At 41.1% G+C, this 9,308-nt stretch overlaps 1 pseudogene; it reads left to right on the top strand.

The window, feature by feature from the left end:
• The first annotated feature begins 224 nt into the window (after positions 1-224).
• Positions 225-7,881, top strand: LOC123860234 (negative elongation factor E-like; annotated as a pseudogene).
• The last annotated feature ends 1,427 nt before the right edge of the window (positions 7,882-9,308 follow it).

The following is a 9,308-nucleotide window of genomic DNA, read 5'->3' on the forward strand; positions in this document are numbered from 1 at the left end:
TATCACTTACAAAAGGAAAGAGGAAAATGTGACTTGTATTTAATAAGGTACCATGTTTTTTACTCTTTTTTCCATAACAAATAAAAACATGAAAATAAAAAAATAAATAAAACAATTACTGGGTTTTTAGGTTTAGGTTTAGCCCCTGCTCAGCATTGTCAACCATAGATCCCACTAAACACAGAGTGGGAACTAAACCGCAACTTAATTCAGCTAACTCATCTATGGAGGGCATCAGAAAAAAAGAAAAACTCAGTAAACCATATCGAAACTTCCACATTGTTCTTATTGGCCTTTTTATATCTAGTAATCACAAGATTATATTTGGTCAAGTAATAGGTAAACATTCAGAATACTATAAAGAAATTAAGAGATGATGTTTCTGGTGTTCTGTTTAATTTATTTCCTATTACAAATAATTTTTTCCTAAATATATGTAAGGAGAACCCAGGAAACTGACTTTTCTACCACAAAAACATTGTGGCCACTTCATTAGCCACATTAAATAATTTGTTTCCCAATGGGCTATTCATGCCCCAATACACAAAGAAAGGGTGGGAGAAGCTGCACTGGAGGATCAATGGGTCTTAGAAATTCAGAAAGTGCCTATTTGGGGATTGTGTAAAGACTTTCAAATAATTCTGACCAAACCTCAACCTCTCTGAGTAAGAATATATGGTATGGCTGTGGCTCTAGGCTTGAGTCCTTGATGAATGAGGAAAAATTAATGAGAGGATTTCTGGCCCATTGGCTCAACTCCAAGGGAAACATAATATTGTTGGATAAGCAATCATGTCTTTGCATTGCTTTCATGGAAATATCCCACCCTTCTTTTTCAACTAGGATAAAAGATGGCAGGAAAGTCACAAAACAGAGTTTTAGCTTTGTACCTAACATAGCAAAACCTAGCAAAATAAAGTAATTTAAGCAAAAATCCTTTCTTGGCATATGATACTAAAGGCAACTTCTGTACATGTTAAGATATTACTCAAACTCATAAGCTTTTGTTGATTCCTCAATAAAGAAATAATTTGTTTTGTGTTATACTTTTGCACACTCCAGAAATGCAGAACAATTTATAGTTTCCTAAACCAGCTAAATTCTTACGTATACTGTGCCTACTGCCTCTAGTGCCCATTCTACTTGTATCATATTCTTAGAATCTCATTCAACTGCTGCCTCCCCTAAAAGTCTCCCCAACTTTCCCAGACCTATATAGTTTCTTATCCATACCCCACTGCATGTCATACACAAGTTATGTTACAGACATTTGCCTATGTGCCTACCTCCCCACTAGACTGTGAATTTTAATTTTAAGGGTAGAGTCAGGGATCATACTTTTACCCCACAATGCCTTACATAATCCTGGGAACTAAGAGACAAACAGAACATTTTTATTGAATGAATGACCCAAAGTAGACATGACCTAGCCTATTGTGGGAATAACTTAACTTCTCATTGCAGACATTTAAAAGGTAGTATAGAACACCTTAAGGCTGAAACAATGCAAAGCACAGATGTGTATCTATGCATAATCAAATAGCCCTTCCCTATGCAGCAGTTAAGCAAAGTGTCACTACATTAATGCATTTTTCAAATCCTTATGCTCTGGCCACCATTTCCACATCTCCCCAGAGGAAAGTTAAAGGCATGATTAAAACAACAATAACAATGATTCTAACAAAAACCGTATTTCCAACTTTGTGAAACTTCTTTGTCTCTGTTTCTGTCTTTCTCTCTCTCACCATCTCTTTCTCTTTCTTTTCTCTGTCCCCTATATATTAAGGAAGAGGACATAGATGGGATTTTCCTATGGTGTGGTGTATGCTTTTGATATTTCTTATAGGTTGCCTTCCTGATTTCTTGTGGTCTTGGAAACTATCCTTCAGAGTGACTCACCCACCATTCAATGCTCTGGGTTGTTTAAGACTCTTTCATACTCTTAACAGTTCTACATATAAGGCGGTTGTCTATTATCTGTGTCTAACTGATCAGTCACTAGTCAAAGAAGAAAAATTGTGATTCACCTCAGATGATCTTTGCTTGTGCATAGATTTATGTCTCTGTCTACATTTATGGCGTGTGTGTGTGTGAGAGAGAGAGAGAGAGAGAGAAAGAGACAGACAGACAGACAGACACAGACACACACAGAAGCACCATGACTGCGTACAGTCCTTTAGGCTGGCAGCCTTGATGCAATGTTCAGTCTTTGAAAATCCCTATTTGGAACATTAGAAACATCTGGAGAAACCACATTTCCATGTTGAAATAAAGATAAGTTGTCATTTCTGCTACTCATTTTGAATTTATCCCACAGCCTGATGAGAGAATTTTGCCCAGAGCAAGTTATAGAGTATGTAACTAAAAAAGAAAAAAAAAAATTAGCAAAAGGAAAAAGAAAGAAAAAAAAAGAGGTCAGGAAACTGATTTTAGAGCATTCTACCAGGGGTTTCCTTAACTACCCCTCCAAATATGTTTGCTCCACCCCAGTAAGTGGGCTCCTGGGAGATACTGAGCTGCGGGCAGTAGGATCCAATACAGCCATGGGACACTACCCAGGCCCATTTATCAGCCTCTATTGTTTTTCCACCTACTAAATTTAAATAATATATTTTTTTAAAAGATTCTATTCATTTGAGAGAGAGATACACAGAGACAGAGTGTGCACACAAGCTGGGGGGGTGGGGGGGTGGGGGGGGAGGGTTAGAGGGACAAGCAGACTCCCTGCTGAAGCAGAGAGAGCAGGACATGGAACTCTATCCCAGGACCCTGAGATTGTGACCTGAACTCAATCGACTAAGCCACCAGGTGCCCCTAAACTTAAATAATAATTTAGACTTGTACTTAATAATGCATGTATTTGGTCTGGAAATCTAGGAAAATGCAGTATAAGTGTAAGGTCCCAGGTTGATGTTCAAGAATCATGTTTTCTATTTCATACTTGAGAGCTTGTCTTCTTGGGCCTGTGATCAAACAAATCACAATTTTTAATATGTCTCCCTTATCCAGAGAAAGTGATGCGGTTTTTGTAGAAGTCCATCTAACTGGAACAAGTCTTTAGAATGCAGCTTCCCTATGTTGCAGGTGGCCATTGTGGTGAATTCAGTGACTTACAGCCTCTGCCCAGAATATCCCGGTGCTCAGCTGAGTGTCCAGCTAATGAACTATATGGGGGAATTTATACATAAATCAACAGAACTGCCTTCATCTTTCTTTCCTTCTCTTGAGCTCCCACAGTGATCTCCCACTAAGAGGGAGTCCTTTCATTTGCTCATGGTTCTAACGCACTTGTGGGAAAAAATATCAGACATTTTTGGCTTTTGGATTTCATACTCAAGTATGAATATGTGGTTTCATTCCAAAAATACCATAAGAAAGTCTGAGGAGTAGCAAAGCCAGGGGGAAAAAATAGCTGACATTGATATTCAGTCTTGAACATCCACAAATATTTCTAGAATCCTCTTTTTTTTTTTTTTTTCGGTCAAGGAGACCTTTCTTCAAAGAAAACCTTAGTCATTGAAAAGCCAGATATATAAAAGAAATGAATAAGAAAGACTCTTCTTGAAACAGGCCTGAATCCTGCCTCTTTGCTTCTTTGCAAACTTCCTCCAAGGCACTCATGGGGCAAGTTTGAAAATCAGTGCCTGGCTCCGGTTTCCAAATTGTGCTCCAGAAAATATGAATCTTTTCAGATGTTTTCCAAAGACTTCTCTGGTCAGAATTCTGTCACAGGCTGTATACCATATCCTCCTCTTGCAGTCTCAAAGTTTACTTTAAGGGAGTTCTCACACAAAAGGATTTAATACCACATGGAATCTTTAGGTCATGGACACTGCCATATATTCTTGACTGCCAGCCCGTGGCGTTTTCCCTGGTACCCTTAAAACACACTCACTGGGGAAGCCCTTTGGGGGAGAACATCCACCTGACTTATTGGACTACTTTCTGCAGGGAGACAGCTCTGAGTAAGGACTGGAATGGTGGAGAGGCGCAAGTAACTCAGTGGGGCCCAGAGGAGCAGAGTAGAGAATGTAAAGGACACAGGGGCCAGCATTTATGCCAGTTGGAGTAAACGTCATATCCTTTCTCTGTTTCTCTCCATACAGACCAAAAATCCAATGGGGAACCCTCTCCTTGACATTCTTCCATTTCCTCCCGAATTCCTCAGCAACCTCTTTGAAAACCCTAAGGCATGGCAGCAAAGCATATCAACCACATGATGGGTGTCTCTCCCTCACTGGAAAAAAAAAAATTCTCAAATGAATTTAAATATTTACCTATTAATCTATTTCTAGTTCTACAATGGCTGCAATTTCCTTACAAATATGTGCACTTAAGTGATTTCTGAGAAATGACACAGAAGAACAAGCAGTGAAAAAAAAACAAAACAAAAAACTAGAGAGATTTGTCATATGGCTCACACAGATCATGCTAAATCTATGAATATAAATTTTACAAAATGATGCTCATTATCCTGCTTGTCAGAATAGATTAACACCTGGTTTTTTTCTTCCTCTAAGTTTTCATTTCCTTTTTCTTTCTTTCTTTCTTCTTTCTTTCTTTCTTTCTTTCTTTTTTTTTTTTTTTTTTTTTTTTTTTTTTTTTTTGTAAAGGAATGAATGAAATGCTTTTGGTAAACAGGTAAACCAAAAAATCATTCTGAGCCATGACCTCAGCGATGAGCTGTCCCCATATTTTCTAACATCCTGAAATTTTCCATTCGACTTGGGTGGCTGATTTCACATTTTTTTCCTGGACCTCTGTACCCTGTGGAGTTTGGGACACCACCAAATGCAAGGAGTGAGCCTGACACCTGCCTGTGGTCTCCTGGCTCCTGCCCTGCGTAACACAAATCTGGGGGGAGAACAAGCCTGAAGGCCACACTGCCCTCCCACACAGACTGAAGGAGGATGCTGGAGGATGAGAAAATTATCTCTGGGAAACATTTAAAGGAAAAGGAATTATGGACCAAAGCTGTGCTTCAGATGCAAATGGAGAAGGCTTAATTAACCTTTACTTTTTCCCATTAGATTGGGAACATTTGGATTCACTTGAGAAATGTTTTCTTACCTTCTCAAAACAGATCTGAGCCAGTGATAAACATGCTAAAAACTATTTTTAAAAGCAAATAAAAGGATGTCCTTCGTGAGAGGTTTTACCATCATAGTTTCAAACTTCAGTTTAATGGAGATTTTTAGCACCTGTTGGATACTCACCCCATCTGGGAGATACGACTCTGAATCTAAATTTTATTTTGAGAGAAGTGCTCAGAAATGAATGATTCACATGCAACCACTCCGAGTTATTAATTTGAAAAAAATAAAATTTGTTTTCTGAAGACTCCCACTGCTATCAGTATTTTTTACGGGACTGTTGTTCTCGCATACTAATATAGTTCTTTTCTTTTGGGACACTGTTAGTTATGAAACAGAACTGACTATCCTGCCAGTGACCTATATTAACAGAACAGGGGGCAGGGGAGGTAATCTCTGTTTGTAACCTTTCACCTTGAAAGGTGCCTCTGTTGTTAACTAACTAATGTGGAAACTGATCTGCCTGAGATAGCCAGTGCCTATGACCATTTTTATATTAGGAGAAGCAAAACTCAACTTCAGGATAAATCTAGCATCATTATCACCATATCCCTTCCTCTTACCTACATTCTAATTCTGTGAAAAATCTTCAGGAATTTCCTGACATCTTTGACCAGCATAATTTCCAGCAGGCATTAGAAGTTTGGAGGTTGCCCTCAATTTCATTTGTCACCTTTAATGTGAGCTCTCCATGAAGTGTTGGTAATAAGCAACTGCACAGAGCCATACCCGAGTGTTTTAGCAGCCTGTTTTCACATGTCATGTTTCTACATGGAGTCACATGTGACATGGATTAAATCATAGCCCCCCAAAGCAATCATACTGTCAAAGCTCAATATAATATAACGACTGAATTTCTGTCTCTGCAAATCCTTAAAAAGGAAGTTGTGCTATACTTCCATTTTTCTGTAAAAACAGACCACCATGTCCATCCTGACATTTTCACCCTAAATTTATCGTATTATTCACCTAATGGGAAAAATCCAACTCATGCCTACTTTTATTCCTTATAATGTATATTCTTTCCATATAAATACTCTAAACATCAATATTTAGTAATGATCTTCCTTTGTATACAGATACCAAAAGATAATTGGCCTGCCCTTACTGCTTATCTTTTTCACTTAATTTTGAATTATACATCTTAATGAACAAGGAGCTTAAAACCTCTCTATGGACAAAAAAACAAGAAAAAAGTTTTGAGATTATAAAAGGTCAATACATTTGCAAACATTAAATGACTCTTCACACAATACCTCTTTGCAAAAGAATTTCTCTGGTAATAATACCCAAGTCTCCAGAGATTTCCCTGGCCTTAATTCTGCAACCTAGTTTGAATCTGTCCTATGCATTATGCTGGCCTTGTTTTCTTCTCTACAATGATGACTCAAAACCATTAGAAAAGCAAGTTTCCTTTCCAGTGGCTTTACATTGGGTGCTGTGTAAATTGAGGACTAGTGGTACCTTTGGCATCTCCGAGATTACTAGGACCTTTGCCACCATATGTCACCTGCAGAGATACGGGAGCTCTTGGCCTGAGCAGGTGCACTGGAGACCACGGGACCCTGGCTATTGCCCTGTTCGGAGCCACCGAGTCGGTGGTTACCCCTGGACTCAGCCAGGAGGAGGCTCTGCAGAAGAAATTCAACCAGCTCAAGGAAAAGAAAAAGGCACTGCTGGCTCCGAAGACGCGAAGTAGTACAGCAGAGCCAGCCAGGGCAGCGTCCACCGTCCCGGCGAGAGCAGCCTGGGGTAGGCCCGGCCACGGCGACAGAGCGGCAGATAGCTGGTGAAGTCAGGGGCCTCCAGTGTCCTCATGGCTAAGACCAAGAACTCGGGCTTCAGATGTTCTCGGACCCTGGTGAGGAAGTTAAAGGACCCTGAGAAGGGGCCAGCCCCCAATTTCCAGCTGTTCCAAAGGAGCATATCTTCCCCAGAGAAAATCTCTGTATGAGAGTTTTGTGTCTTCCAATGATGGGCTTCAGGAACTGGGGCCAAGATGGGGACGAGTCAGAGGACCCAGGGGCTGGTGAGGGTCCCCCTCAGAACTTTGACTGGTGCTCTGAAAAACCTGGTAGTGCCCACTCCTCAGCCTCCCCTCCCCAAAGCCGCAGCTGGGGCCACAGCTGTGAGCAGAATGGGGACAAAGACAGGGACCCTGAACAAGAACCAGAAGGCCCTTTCCACGTGTTGGACTCGTTCCCCCAAAGCAGGGCCCCTCAGAAGGGGAATACTCTTTAGGCATGTGGAGAGGACAGGATGCCCACCGTCTTCTGTGGGGCCTTCTCTTCCTTTGGAAACATCCTTGACCTCTCCATGCACTCACCCAGAAACTGTGCCTCAGTCACCTATGAAAAGATGGCATCAGGGCGCCTGGGTGGCTCAGTCCTTAAGCGTCTGCCTTCAGCTCAGGTCATGGGATCGAGTCCTGCATCACGCTCCCCACTCAGTGGGAAGCCTCCTTCCCCCTCTCCCACTCCCCCTGCTTGTGTTGCCTCTCTAGCTGTCTCTCTCTCTGTCAAATAAATAAATAAAATTTATTTAAAAAAAAAAAAAGATGGCATCAGCAGATCACGCCATTGCTGAGCTCAATGGGATCCAGGTAGAATCGGTACAGCTCAAAGTCAGCATTGCCTGCAAACAGCCCATGCTGGATGCTGCCACTGGCAAGTCTGTCTGGGGCTCCCTTGCTGTCCTGAACAGCCCTAAGGGTTGCCACTGGGACAAGAGGATCCAGATTGTCTCCAGTGATGATGCCTACAAGGAAAACCTTGTGGACGGCTTCTAGGAAATGGAGTTGGACTCCGTGTACCTCATCCATACCAACACTGGTCTCAGCGAAACACTGAGGTAGAAGCTCAAAAACAACAACAACAAAACCAAAACAAACACACAAAAAAAGATACAGGAGTTCTTTCTTTCCCCCCAGTTTTTTTGAGAAATATCTGACATGCATCACCACATATGTATGATGCATACAGCTTGAGGTGAAGGCTTAATTTACACATGTGGTGAAATGATTACCATAATAGGTTCAGCTAACATTCATCTTCTCATGTAGATACAATAAAAAGAAAAGAAAAAGGAAAGAAAAAATTATCCGTGTGATGAAAAAGAAAAAAAATTCTCTTTAGGATTTACTCTCTTAACAACTTTCCTGTACCCCATAGAGCAGTGTTAGCTGCAGTCAGCATGCTGTATGTTGCATCCCTAGTTTATTTACCTTCAAACTGGAAGTTTGTACCTTTGGCCACCTTTCTTCCAATCCCCCTTCTCCCCAACCCCTGACTCTGGTAACCACAAGTCTGATCTCTTTCTATGAGTTTGTTTTTATCTGTTTTTTGTTTTTATTTTTAGATTCCACCTACACATGTGATCATATAGTATTTGTCTTTCTCTGACTTACTCCATTTAGCATAGTGCCATCAAGGTACACCCATGTTGTCACAAATGATGGGATTTCCACCTTTTTTGTGGCTGAATGATAGTCCACATTCTTATGGCAACTTCTTTACCCATTCATCCATGGATAGGCACTTGTTTCTGTGTCTTGACTGTTGTAAATGCTGCAGTGAACATGGGGGTGCAGATATCTTTGGAGTTATTTTTTTGTTTCCTTTGGCTATATTCCCAAAAGTGAAATTGCTGGATCATATGGCGTTCTATTTTAATTTTTCGAGAGTTCCCCAAACTGTTTTTCATAGTTGTACCAATTTACATTCCCACTATTAGAATGACCATCATCAAAAAGACAAGAGATAACACATGCTGTCCTGAAGTTCTTAACTTCCAAGGCCTGATGACTGGGGCATGACTGACCAGCATGTGCCACTGTGACCAGCAAGTGGAACCAATGAAATTACCCATCCTGTGACCAGTGGCCGTCATCTCCCACTGTGCGGCCCCAGAGGGCCCTGAAGGAGGCCCCACTTACAATGACTGTGTTGTTTGCCAGGCTCTTCTTTCACTCCCACTAGGGGGGCTACCCATGGACAGAATGAGCCCTGCTACTGATTCCGCTGACACCATTTTACATCCAATTACCCCGATGTTCTAACAGAGGACCTTTTTAAAGTCTCCAGAAGCAAACAACCTTGAAAATGATTAGGAATGTGGTGTCCAAACTAGGGTTTCTGTCCCCACAAAAGATGATAGAACCTGGCTTTAGCACCATGTCAGACAGTGATGGGTGAGCTCTCATGCTGGGCCCAAAGC

This window comes from Mirounga angustirostris, unplaced genomic scaffold (genome assembly GCF_029215605.1).
Source record: "Mirounga angustirostris isolate CCGP_5_RB_7025 unplaced genomic scaffold, mMirAng1.0.hap1 SCAF_4, whole genome shotgun sequence".
NCBI classification, from domain to species: domain Eukaryota; kingdom Metazoa; phylum Chordata; class Mammalia; order Carnivora; family Phocidae; genus Mirounga; species Mirounga angustirostris.